At 37.1% G+C, this 14,481-nt stretch overlaps 1 long non-coding RNA gene across 1 annotated transcript in view; it reads left to right on the top strand.

The window, feature by feature from the left end:
* LOC140850198 (uncharacterized) overlaps nt 1-14,481 on the top strand; it is a 164,050-nt gene that overhangs the window by 137,166 nt on the left and 12,403 nt on the right. The window contains exon 3 of the long non-coding RNA XR_012132915.1: nt 2,098-2,285. This is a non-coding gene — a long non-coding RNA (uncharacterized lncRNA). The remainder of the gene's footprint in view (nt 1-2,097; nt 2,286-14,481) is intronic.

Raw genomic sequence — 14,481 nt, 5'->3', positions numbered from 1 at the left:
CCATTTTTTAATTGGCTTATTTGTTTTTTGTTCATTGAGGTGCATGAGCTCTTTATATAATTTGGATGTCAACCCCTTATTGGGTATGTCAGTTATGAATATATTCTCCCATACTGCAGGGTTTTATTCTACTGATGGTGTCCTTTGCTGTACAGAAGCTTTTAGTTTGATATAGTCCCACTTGTTCATTTTTGCTTTTGTTTCCCTTGCCTGGGGAGATATGTTCATGAAAAAGTTGCTCATGTTCATGTCCAAGAGATTTTTGCCTATGTTTTTTTCTAAGAGTTTTATGGTTTCATGACTTACAGTCAGGTCTTTGATATATTTTGAGTTTACTTTTGTGTATGGGGTTAGACAATGATCCAGTTTCATTCTCTTACATATAGCTGTCCAGTTTTGCCAACACCAGCTGTTGAAGAGGCTGTCATTTCCCCATTGTATACCCATGGCTCTTTTATCATATATTAATTGACCATATATGCTTGGGTTTATATCTGAGCTCACTAGTCTGTTCCATTGGTCTATGGGTCTGTTCTTGTGCCAGTACCAAATTGTCTTGATTACTGTGGCTTTGTAGTAGAGGTTGAAGTCAGGGAGTGAAATTCCCCCAGCTTTATTATTCCTTCTCAGGATTGCTTTGACTATTTGGGGTCTTTTGTGGTTTCATATGAATTTTAGAACTATTTGCTCTAGTTCATTGAAGAATGCTGTTGGTATTTTGATAGGGATTGCATTGAATCTGTAGATTGCTTTAGGCAGGATGGCCATTTTGACAATATTAATTCTTCCTATCCATGAGCATGGGATGTGATTCCATTTATAGGTATCTTCTTTAATTTCTCTCATGAGTGTCTTGTATTTTTCAGAGTATAAGTCTTTCACTTCCTTGGTTAGGTTTATTCCTATGTATTTTATTCTTTTTGATGCAATTGTGAATGGAATTGTTTTCCTGATTCCTCTTTCTGCTAGTTCATCATTGGTATATAGGAATGCCACAGATTTCTGTGTATTAATTTTGTATCCCACAACTTTCCTGAATTCATATATTAGATCTAATAGTTTTGGAGTGGAGTCTTTAGGGTTTTTTTATGTACAATATCATGTCATTTGCAAATAGTGACAGTTTGACTTCTTCCTTGCCAATCTGGATGCCTTTTATTTCTTTGTGTTGTCTGGTTGCCTGGCTAGGACCTCCAGAACTATGTTGAATAAAAGTGTGGAGAGTGGGCATCCTTCTCTTGTTCCCAATCTTGAAGGAAAGCTTTCAGCTTCTTGCTGTTAAGTATAATGTTGGCTGTGGATTTGTCATATATGGCCTTTATTATGTTGAGGTACTTGCCCTCTACACCCATTTTGTTGAGAGTTTTTACCATGAATGGATGTTGAATTTTTTCAAATGCTTTTTCAGCATCTATGGAGATAAATTCCCTCCCTCCCTCCCTCCCTCCCTCTCTCCCTCCCTCCCTTCCTTCCTTCCTTCCTTCCTTCCTTCCTTCCTTCCTTCCTTCCTTCCTTCCTTCCTTCCTTCCTTCCTTCCTTCCTTCCTTCCTTGTCCTTCCTATCCTTATCAGGCAGGATATTCCAATGGCTTTAAAGTTAACTGTATGTAGTGGGAATACCCCAGACCCACTAAGTCAACTCAACTGCATTTGGCGTTCCAGGAAAGGGACCTTACTCACTGCATCTTCTTGTACAGTACAAGAACAATTTTGTCAGTGAGAAGAGTATCACATTATTGGGCACTGGACAGTTTGGGTTAGGTGTCAGCTATTTTACACAAGTTGTTGGGAAGGCCAACCATGCTGTGCATATGGCCTTTGGGGTCCTGGGAAGCTGAGTTTGGGGATGGTCCCCTCCTGCTGAGGGAAGAGCCATTGGTCTCAGCTGCCTGTAGTTTAGACAACCAAAACTGAATGCTGGTGGTCATCCCCCACAACAGATTCCCTGCAGAGAATCTTATATTCGAAAGATTTAGGACAGTAAACAGAAACTGACTAATTTTGGGAAATTTAAATGTTCTGCCATAAGTCAAATTTAAGCTATCTAATCAAAGGTTTAAGAAAGTCAATATCTGCTAATTGCTTATCTTTCTTTTAGAAAACAGTGAAGAAACATTTCTTTGTTCCGTCCTTCCTTGGTGCTTGCCTGCCTTCTTCACCAACACATTGGAAGTTGTGGACCACATGGATGTGTACTTTACAATGGAATTAAATATGACGGCATAACAGTCCAAGCACAAACCACGGAACCCTTGCTCTGCTTGTGTTCCAGAGTAAACTCCTTATGTAAGTGCTTTTTGAGATTTGTTCTATGCACCTTCTCATTCACCCTACAGAAAATACACTCTATTTTTTAGCTCAAGGATGATGGACAAAAGGATGGGAAGGGGAAGGAAGTAACTTGAATTCACATATACTGCATTTCTCAGTCTGAAAACATTGATTATATTGTAAAGGTCTAGATGAAAGCATGAGGTAATGTTCAGCTGAAACCAACAAAATTATAAACTCCTAAATTAGCTTGAAAACTCATCCTGTGCTATAGAGACCCTAATTTCTCTATTGAATAGTGGATGAGAATAGGTGATTATTCATAACTTTGCCCAAATGCCCTTGGGTAACAAAGACAGGTAAAACCAAAGCAACATGGCACCCTCGGAAGGTGCTGAGTTGAATATTAGATGTGAGCGAGACCTTCCAAGGCCATGATTGGATACTAGGAGTTGTCCCTCAGTACACTGGCTTTTATTTCCCAGGTAGGATAAAGTTTTATAGTGTGACCTCAGTACAATATGAAAGTCATCCTAATTAAAGAGAATTTCTAACAATCAAATCCTAGGACAAGTCTCTGGGTTTGATATTCCCTAAGGAGCTGAGCCACATTCAATTTATGCTGCCAAATATTTTCTAGGTTGAATTGCTCTGGGGCTCATTATCAATGGGTTTTCATCTATTCTTTTGGAATCAATGATTTCCTTTGTTGGATTTAGACTGTCTTTGTATTCTCTTGACACTCACAACAAAAGATGCCTGATTTAGAAAGGATGTTGGCTAGGAAAATCCAACATCAGGTGAGTTATTCTGTCTGTCAACCACCTCTGTTCTTCACCTTTGTGTGCATTGTGCCTTCTCCAGAGGGGTTACCTCATTCTGTGTTGGGCTAAATTTCCATTTGTATAGTAAACATTTGCTTCTATCCTCAGCAGTTTCTCATTGTTTCTTTCTTTGTATACACACTTCCTTTTCTGGTTCTACCCACAACCAGCTTTATCCAACTTCTCATTTAGGACTTTTAAATCATCAAGGTGAAAAACAAGAGTAATGAATTTCAGAATGAAAACCTTATTTCTATTACCACCAAATTCTTTGCCAAGTATTTTCCAAACTACTTAGGTATAACAATTGCTCATTTTTATTACTCAGTTGTGCTATTCTACTTTTCTCAGTAACTGTGCATCAGATATATACATGTGCCATATATTTTTGTATCTTTTACTTTACTTTTACTATGTCAATTACTGAAAGGTCATTCAAATTTTTAGCTAAATCAACCTGTCTGAAAGGCATATATATATATATATACTAAAAGTTTGTTCAAAATAGAGAGGTTTGTTCTTTTCTTTTTAAATGGAGGGCAAGGAATAGCCAATGGGTTTTTCTTTAATTTTAGAAGTGGAGAAAATTATGTATATGTTAACTGAGTAGTAGGAGAGTCACACATTTGTAAGGTTAAAATAGTTAAGTTGGCAGACATCTATGGTGCTATTTATAGTCTTTATTATTGAATGTGTCTGATAGTAACTCTGTGTTAAATTTAAGATGTTAAATCCAGAAGACTTCTTTAAATTGTGGGCTTGATCTTTTTTTATTGGATATCACATAAAAGAAAGCTGACTTAACAAGCATAGATGAAATTAAAAAAAATATTCCGAATTATCTGGGTGGCTCTAGTCTACAGCATTTAAATGATACCATGAATGGATAAGTGTGGATAAACTCTGGTTAGGGAGGCAACTAGTGTTTATACCTCTACTCTCTCACATCCTATCTCTGAGCTTTTTAGTTAATTGTTCAACTTCTTTAAGCCTGTTTTCTCTCATTAGTAAAATGGGGATGATAATTGTATTTACTTTAGAAAGTTCTTATGAAAATCAACATGTAAAGTGTTTAACACATTGCCTAGCGTATACTAACTACCTGAAAATAATAGTTATTTTTCCATATAGGCAGAATCATAATTACTTCATAGCACAACTTTCCACAAATGAAATTAATTCAGGACTTTAGGGAAACATTCTGTAAGTAAGTTATCACTAATCAAAGCAGACACACAAGGGTGGTTCTATAAGATGTTTCTATTTATTAAGTTATCTAGCAAAACATTTTTTAGAGATGGTCAGCTTAGCTGGTACCATCTACTCCAAACACTTTTATTTTAAGGACTTGGTTAACACTTTTATGTTAACATGATGCAGAACATGAAAACTTCAACCAATCATTGGCTCAAATGATTCAAAGCTCTTGCCCAGAAATAATGCTGAAATATTGACCGATTTTCATAGGTGCAGGCATCACTGTCTCTTTTGACAGTTGATTTAAAGTCTTTGTCTGGTATGTCCAATGTCTGGGCTTCCTCAGAGATTGTTTCTATTGCTTTAGCTTTTTTCCTTTGAATGGGCTATACTTCCTTATTCCTTTGTATGCAGTGTAATTTCTTTTTTGGTCAGAAACTAGTTAATTGAATATTATAACTTTGGAAATAAGGTTTTTCTCCTTCCTTAAGGTTTGCTATTTTTGATTGTTGAAGATTTCAATAATCTGCTTAACTACTTTTCCAAACTATTTTTGCAATAACTGTATTCTTTGTCTTGTATACTCACTGAGGTCTCTGTTCCTTTGGCTGTATTTAGCTAGTTTTATGATAGAGATTTTCTTGAACATCAGGGACTAAAACAAACACTTCTCCCAGTCTTTACAGATTTGCTGTGGGCTGTGCACCTTTTCAACACTTAGTTGGTCATTTACAACTTTGTCTTAGCTTCTACTTTATGCTTCTACTGGGCCTAGAGATCAGCCAAAAGTGAAAGCTTAGGGTCCTTTCAAATATTGTATGAGCATGTGATCGGCCATGATAATAAGCATCACTTTCTAAATTCCTGAGTATACACAGGTGCTTTTAGAAGTGCCAATTTCTCAAAGAAATACCATCCACATTCTTTCTTCCTAGGCTTTAGGCTATATATTGTATGTCTCAGCTGTAGCCTTTTATCTCAGGTGACTGTGGATTTTCATTCATTTTACAATGTTTCAATAAATATTAGCTGTTCACAGCTTATTCTGCACCACCAAACATACATCCCTGAATTCCACAAACAAGAAAGCAATCACACATGGAGTTTTATAAATTTATATTGCTTTATTTTTTACGTTTTTGAGTTTTTTGTTTTTCCCCATGAGATTTAGCCTACTAGCTAGTTTGTTTCTCAACACTATTACATTTTATGTGCTTCAGAGTCCCTGAAACCCCTGAGGGAGTTTCCATCCAAGACTGTCTCATGACTAAGGGCCTGCCATGGTTTTCTAGATAGCCATGAGCAAAGAGCTATGAGTTTTTGTGCAATGGTAGATAGAGGCTGGAGAATATTACCTCACCTCCTCCTCACGCCCTTCCTTTGGTGGTGTTTTCTTTTCTGTTGGGTTTTTACTTTTAAAGCCTGCTTCTTATATAAAATTTGTCCATGTGGCATACCTGCTTGCCTAGTTTTTTTCTTTCTTTTTGTTTGTGAGCCACTTAAAATTTTCTTTATTTGTAGGAGGCTGCCAAGAAGTTGTTTTTGTTTCAAAACTGAAATTTCAAGAGTACGTGGTTAGTAAAGCATTAAGTAATCTTTAAGGTCAAGAACAAGAAGAAAAACAAAATGTAAACAATAGTCAGAGATTTTACTTAGCTCATTCCCCACAGATTCCTCCATAATTTTTATCAGTTTGTAAGATGTTACATTAGGAGGTAAATTCTGAAGGAGCCTGCTTTAAAGGAATCCTCATAGCAACATCTCACTCTATTCTAGGTATAGGAGTTTGATGAATCTAGTAATAACAACACTACCTATCTTTATAGCATTTAACAGAGGTTCAAGTGCCTTCACAGATGTTTCTTCATTTGATCCTAGTAACCAGCAGGCAGATAAGCCTTATCATCACTTTCGCCAACTGCCCTTTTTTTCTTTGAATATATTTTCAGTGAAGAAACCAGTTTTCCTTCAGTGGGCAGTGCCACTGCCATAAACATCTATCCAGGTCTTTTTCTTTTCTGCAGTTGACTTTCCCTTACTTTCCCAGCCAGCTCTGCTCAATGAGCATTTCTCTCAAGGGGCCAGTGGTTCTTAACACTGACTATGTGTTAGAATTTCTTGAAGAGTTTCTTTATAAAAACACTTTGTGTCTGGTTGCCCTTTAGACCAGTTGCATCAGAACTGGGGGAAAATGAGAAATTCCCAAGCAGCAGTAGTTATTTTTTTAAGTTTTTTTGTGTGATTTTAATAGGCAACGATGTTTGAGAACTACTGTTGTAGATTCTTAGAGCTGTTGTAACCAGAGATGGAAAGCAATTTAATTTCAGTTTTATAAATATGAAACTTTTATATACTAATTATCATTACCTTCAGTGGCTTTTCTTTTAAAATAAGTTTTTTCATATTTCCCTTTGTTCATATAACAATAAAGTTTATTTATATAGCTTTATAATTATTTTCATGTATGTTATTTCTCAATTAAGAGTCTATTTTAGACATATTATTAGTATCCCATTTTATAGGAAGAGAGAGCCACAGAGGCTAGGTTTCTGCCTACAGATGATGAAGTTTGTAAGAAGCATGGTTGTGTGTGTGTGTATGCATGCATATGTGCACATGCACACACATGTGCATGTGCACAGTGGGGTGAGAGAGGAAGAGAGTACCATTCAGGTTTTCTGACCCCTAATTTGATTAATTTTCCTTCCTCTTCCCATTCACAGTGTGGTCTGTGAGTCCACAGGACCTGGAACATCACCCGTAAGCTTGTTAAAAATGCAGAATCCCAGGCCCCACCCCAGACCAACCAAATTAGAAGCTGAATTTTAACAAGTTCTCTGGGTGATTCAGATTCTCATTAAGATTTGAAAAGCTCTTTTTTCTACCATACTACCTGTATTTTCAGTCCTATATTTTGTGCTATTTTCTTATGAATATGTTGTATATATTAATGTTGCAAGGGATAATTTTTCAGAGTTCTTGCCTATACTTTCCACTGTGAAGTTTATTTTCCAGTGTTTTCACTATGACTCAAGGCATTTTTCTTTTAGCTCTCCTACTACCCTGGAAATGAATCTCTCATCATTTTCTGCTGCTTTGAATTTTGCAGGTTCAAGAGCTATGGAGGACCCTGGGAGAGTTGATGCTGCTTTTCACTGTCATAACTTTCCTCCTTTTTCTGAGCCAGAGGGTTTAACCTAGGAAAATACCAGTCAGACTCCTATTAAAATTTAGGTTCTCAGTGGATCTTGCTGAACTCTTGTTCCTTATTATTATCACTTACAGTCCTTAAGAGGACTTCAGGGATCTTATGCTGTAACATCTTTCCTAATGGATATTCTCTCTACAAACTTGAATTGAAAAGGTTCCTAGTGATATGCATTTCACTTTACTGAGCTCTCCATTTTTCTGTCCTTCCCAATGAGTTCTGAATCTAGAAAAATCTAAGAGAAGACAGAAGGGACTATTGTGGATGCTGCAGTTCCAAGACTGAGGCTCTTCTATGGCTACCAAAATAAGCAAACAGGTTGTTTTCTGCATCAAAGGCTATACTGAAGCCTTGCAGCAGCATGGGAAGCAGTCCTAACAGCTTGTCTCAGGATCCATTGCACAGTTTCTGCAACAAACCAACCACTCTGGGCTTCAATTGCTTTACTGTCTCTTTGCATATGTCTCCATCCTTGTTTTCCCTAGACTCAGAAACATAATGACATTGTGCTCCTTTTGGGGGAGAAAATTCACAAAGCCCCTTTTATGATTCGAGTTAATTTGTAGCTTTCATTGGGAGAGATTGTGTGCATGTCAACATATGCTTGGTATGTAAATGCAGTTAGGAGTATAACTAAATTCATGAAAGAAACATACAAGTATGTATCACATATTAAAATATAAAAACAAAACAAAACAAAGCACAAACTGACTTTTATTTAAATCCCTATAGCTCTTTCCCTACAGTTTTCATGGAGCATTTGTATTTTGACTTGTACTACAGTACATATTTATTCTTTATACTGGATCATAAGCAGCTCGAAGCATCAATCCCATCTATGTTTTCTCTGCAGTGCCTAGCTCAGTGCCTTTCACTAGCATAAATCATCATTGGAATCAATGCATATGTCAAATTAAATAATGGGGAAAGAAGAAATACGAGTCAGGACATTTGGGTTCTATTCCCATTTCAGGTACTGAGGAGAAAGACAAACTGGGGAGAGCAATAAACACCCCTGGGTTTTGTTTCTCTTCTACAATGTGGACATAAGCAGGGACAATTTCAGATCCTTTTGAGTGCTACAATTTTAGCATTCTGAGTTGAACATGTCTTAGACAGCCAAGTAGGAAAGCCCAGCTGGACTCTCAGGTGAGGTAACATGGTTAGAGATATGTTTTGGGGATTGCTGGCATACGGGTCTTAAACCCTAAAAGAGGATGAGATCTTACAGCAAGTGTGTAGGGTAAGAGATGGTTTAAGGTGGGACTCTGCCAAACAACCTGCAAGGAAAACTTGATGAAGAGAAGGCTGTGGTGACTGCTGGTAGGCAATGTTGCTGGGTGGAAGGAAGGTCACCATGGAGTGTGGTCATAGAAGCGTCCCCTCCCCTCCCAAGGGAAGGCAGCTTGCAGGTTTTGTGGTTGTAATTTTGCTGGGTAGGTGTGTCTGAGGGTGGAACAACTCAGTTTTACCTCCCTAGCATTGGTGGACTCAGCCTCCCTGTCTTCTCCAGCTCTTCTGGTGTTCAGGAGACTAAATGTGGTGTGGGTGCTCATTTCCTTGTTCATGTGTATTCATTTTTACATATTGAACTTTCACAAATGATACTGTTTTTGAAAATAGGGAGTAAGTCTTAAAATCTTCCCTTTGCAAATGTATAGCATAAAGCCCAAACCCCTTCTGATGGCATATGAGGACATTTACCGAGTGGGTTTCTGCATTCAGCCTTTTTCAGGCACATTCCAGATATCTTACTTGGTCAATGCCAAATAACTGTTGGTTCACAAATAGACCACATGCTTCTTTCTACCCTATGGTGGGTGCCTTTGATCGTTTTGTCAGATCTCTACCTATCGTGGCTTGCTCATGTTTTTTTCTTGGCAAATGTCTGTTCAGTGTTTAAAGCATAGCTGAAGCATTTCCCTTTGGAGTTACCCTTTCTGGGTTATTTTGTGGCTCTCGTATATTTGCCCCAGTAGTACTTTGCACATGTTGTCATTTTCGTTTTTGTCATCACAGTATTTGTTGCATACACTAGGCTGAGTCCTTGATGGCTTAATTGTCAGAAGGTCACAGATCAAGTTTGAACTGGAATTTTGAGGTAAAGGCTAAGATTCATAAATCTTGTTCTTTTTGATCAACTGAGTCCACGCACATTGTGGGCTCCTCCCATATTCCTGGCACTGTGAATGTGTTGTGCTAAAGGTCATAGGAATGGATAGGTCTGCATCCAGGTAACCTGGTAAAGTTACTTGTTCCTCATCCACAGCAATCATCCAGAGTTACGCATGAGAGGGGTATCTCTGACATGCTTGCTGCATTTATTTCTAAAGTTCTAATGTTGAATGATTAACAATATCCTGGGTGATACTGTTGGAACATTTTTCAGCTCTGTGAAGGGGTTGCCTCCACTACTTCCTTGTAAGCAGCTGAAATGGTGAAGAGTTTTACACAATGTTTCTTTATGGGATTGAGTTGCTTTCAATCCCATAATTCGGTGATAATACATAGCATCATCACACAACAAAACTTTTAAAATGAATGAGTGACTTTTTTTTTTTTCACAAACCTGTATTTTCAACAAAAAGTGAATCTCTTTTTAAAAAGGGCTTAACAAAGTAACTTAAGGCAGGTATAAGAAAATGAAAGTAGTAAGGACTAAAATGATAGATTTTGTACAAGATTATTTTATCCATGAGAATTTAAGGTAACTTTCTGTTTCCTTTCAATACCATTGACTTATCCCAAATATTATTTGAAGAAGCTATCTGCAACAGCTTCCTAAGCAGGTTGGGGACGAGTGCCTTTGACTTCCTTTCGATAGCTGCCTCCGTTTCCCTGTCGTAGCTGCCACCAATAGTCTGGTCTTCTCTATTAACCTAAATCAAAACTACAGGCAGCATTTCCTCCAACTTTTCTATTTCTGCTGACTTCATTTGTTATCAAAATACCTAGCTTTCTCTGAAGCTTAGATTACTGGTGGACCTAAATAAGCCATACTGTAATTTCATCCAATCTGAGTTCTAGGTCTCTCAATTTCTTCTAATTCCAGGAGAGGATTTTTTTCCATTGCCTTTTCAATACCTCATTATCTCTCAGGGAGTTTAAAATCCTTGTACCTTTTCCTTCAACCAAGATAAAGATGAAGAAAAATATGGCACTAACTACACTGTATTGGAATTAATACATTTATACATGCCTAGTCACAGAGTATAAATGTTTTCTTTTTCACATTTTTATCTGCTGTGTCTGCCAGAGTAGTTGGCACATGGCTGATGTGCTAAAATATCTGCTGCTCTAAGTCAGTCCAGGTTACCCTGTGGTTTTCCTTTGCTGTGCAGAAAGGATATTCTCAGCTGTCTGCTTCCCCAACTTTTCTTTCTTTTGCTTTTTATCCTTCCTGATCAATATTGTGGACAATAATTTACATTAAATTCATTAATTCCCATAGGAAGCTTATTACAGAGGATCAGATACATTTGCATTTGAGACAATTTTCTTAATAAAAGAATCTCAGGAAGGAAACATACCAGCCTATAGTAGATCCTAATTTCTAAGGGCATTTAAGAAGACCTTAACACACTATGAGCTTCCTAAGTAGAAATGCAGTGGTCAAGCCCTCCGATTCTGCAGAGCCCCGGAACATCTATGCTTAGTCAAAGATGAAACATCTTCATATGCATTTCTTCCCAAGACTTGTTTGAAGGATTAAGTAAACGAGTGCAGCACCCACACCTCTGTTACCTACGTTACCTGATCAGGTGTAATAATGTCTTTGAAGGCATTTTTATTTATGGTTCTTCACACAAGCTCTGACTGACATATGAACTGCTTTCAATTCAAAATCTCACTTCTAGCTTTGATGTTTCTGTGCAGTCTTTATTTTTTAATATTATTCCCATTTTCATATAATTGTATATTTGGGTTGCTGGCGCTTTTTTTTCCAGGGTCACATTAAAGACAATAACAACACAACTTTAACTTAATCTGGGTCCTGTCTTTCTCAGGAATCTCACCCCCTTGGTTTTTCCCTATGAGAACACGCTCCTGGTTTTTCTTCTAACTCTGTGGTTACCCTGTTTTTTCTTTTTGTATTACTACTATGGCTTCCTCACCTCAAACTTACATTTAGGAGTTCCCCCGGGGTTACTTCCACACTCTAGGTGCTTTGTATTTTCCCCTAAGCAAATGCAAACTTGCACACACCGGTAGCTCTCCTAGCTGCCAGAGGCACATGGCTTACATATATATACTTCTGGGCAAGTCCTGCAGGGTGTCCTCTGGGCATACAGGCAGGTGCTTCACATTTTGGGGGATGTCTCAGGGACACTTCCGACCCAGGTTGGTTGAACTAAATTCACAATGAGCTCCCCCAAACTGTTCCACTTCTTTGTTTCCTCTTTCAGCGAAGAGCACACTTTATCTACCTGCTAGCAAAAAACAGGAAACCAGAACTCATCTTTTTTCAACTGTTTTTTTTTTCTCATATCCAATCTAGCACCAAGTTTTGTTTATTAAATGTTCTAACTAGTACCTGACACTTCCGTCTTCTCTTTAAGTGTGAAACACCCTAGTCCAGCCCACCAGTGTAGTTAAGATACCATAAAATGCTGCTGTATTCATCTACCTGCATGTCCTCTTCTTTCTCCGCACGGGGTAAGACATAAATCTACTAAGATAAGGTATAACAGCAATTCTCAGTGTCATTTAGGGATCTATTCAACTTTTCCACAAGGTCAAAATTAATTTTTTAAATAATAATACAACTTATTCATTCTCATTGTCTCTCAGTGGACTGAAGTTTTCCATGATATCTGACCTGTGACATTGCAACAGAATACAGAAGTAGATGGGAGAATGTAGCTGTGTTAGGACAAATTACAGAGGGACTTGCAAAAACATAAAACTGTGCTACTCTTCTCGCTAATTCTTTTTTGTTGCGAGATACATAGTTCTCTTAAAAATAAAAAATATGTTATATGTAAACATGTAATGAATGTATTTTATTTTTTTTATCTTTCTAATGGCTTTATTTACCTTGAACTTTTTTTCAGTTGAGGTACATACAATAAAGTGCACAAATCTTAGAGTATAGCTCAATGAATTTTGACATGTGTATATACTCATGTAATCATCCACCAACTCAGTATAGCAAACATTATCACTGACCTTTTCTGCATTCCTTATTTCACCCATTCCCCCAACCCTATTCCTTTGTGGCAACCACCAAACTGTTCTCTGAATTTATGAGTCTGTTTCTTTTTTGTTTGTTTCATTTGTTGTGATGTTTAGATTCCACGTATAAATGAAATCATATGGTATTTGTTTTCTCTCTCTGACTTATTTTACTTATCATAGCACCCCCTACATCCATTCATGTTTATGCAAATGATAAAAGTTCATTCATTCGTATGGGTGGGCAACATTTCATTGTATATATGTACCAAATATTATTTACCTATTCATCTGTCAATGGACATTTAAGTTGCTTCCATGTCTTGGCTACTGTACATGCTGCAGTAAACATAGGAGTGCATACGTCTTTTTGAATTTTGTGATTTTGTTTTCTTTGGGTAAATTCCCAGAAGTGAAATTGCTGGGTCATATGGTATTTCTATATTTAATTTTTTGAGAAATCTGCATACTGCTTTCCATAGTGGCTGCACTAATTTGCAATACTATCAGCAGTGTATGAACTTTTCCTTTTCTCTCTCTCTCTCTTTACTTCCTTTTCAGTTTTTTGGAATAGTTTGAGAAGGATAGGTGTTAACTCTTCTTTAAATGGTTGGTCAGATTTTCCTGGAAGCCATCTGGTCCTAGAGTTTTAAAATTACTAATTCAATTACATTACTTGTAATTGGTCTGTTCAAATTTTCTATTTCTTCCTGGCTCAGTCTTGGAAGATCACTTTTCTAGGAATTTATCCTTTTCTTCTAGGTTGTCCAGTTTGTTGACATACATTTTTCTTAGTTACCTCTTATAATCATTTGTATTTCTTTGGTTTCAGTTGTAACTTACCTTTCATGGTTTTGTTATTTTAAATGAATTAAATAACACTTAAAATTTTTCTCAGGTATAGTTTATAAAATAGCAAGTGTTAATAAATATATTGCATACACAAAGAAAAGCTCTTTGGTGTTCCCAGTAACTTTTTAGAATGTAAAAGTTTCCCAAGACTAAAATGTTTGAGAACCTTGAAGGCTACCCATGGCCTGACCACTATCTAATTTCCAATTTACCTTTCTTCACACCATGCCTCTGTTTTTCTGATCCATCAGCTGATTTCTTTCAGTCCTTTGGTTGCCTTATTCCATTCCAATACAGGTCACTCTGCCAGAAACTCCCTTTCCCACCCTCTTTATCCAGTAAGCCTGAAGTTATTCTTCAGATCTCATCATCTAAATTGTCAGTTCATTAGGCAAGCCTCCCCTGATCTTCTTGACTGGGTCAAATTTACTATTTTAAGCTCTCATAGTATTTGTTCCTGTCATTCATTTTACGGTTATAATAGTATATTTGTTTCTGCCATTATTTAATGTCTGTAGGTCCACTAGCTAAAAGTGCTATGAGATCAGAAACCAAATCTGTTTTTGTTCACCTGATGCTCCAGAGTACAGCATACAGTACCTGGCACCTAGTGGAAATTTGTGGAATGAATAAAATGGATGAGCTGGAATTACGCCACAAGCACAAAAACAGTTCTAAGACATGTAGTGTTACAATGGGCAGAAGTAAAATACAAAAATAAAACCAAATGCTTCTCGAACTAGATGAGTATTTCACAATGGACAGAGAGCAGTCTAATTAATGATCTGTCTGGAAGGGAAAATGAGGCAAGAAAGGCTTAGGGATAGAAAAGTACCAATTGGAAAATCATATTTATCAAGAATATAATAAAAGCATTTTGAAGGGAGTGGTAGAAGATAGTATTAGAAAGATAGTGAGGAGCCAAATATTCAGGTCCTTGGATGTTAATCTCAGG

This window comes from Manis javanica, chromosome 1, assembly GCF_040802235.1.
Source record: "Manis javanica isolate MJ-LG chromosome 1, MJ_LKY, whole genome shotgun sequence".
In the NCBI taxonomy this organism is placed as follows: Eukaryota; Metazoa; Chordata; class Mammalia; order Pholidota; family Manidae; genus Manis; species Manis javanica.
This window is presented reverse-complemented; position numbering and strand designations above follow the sequence as displayed.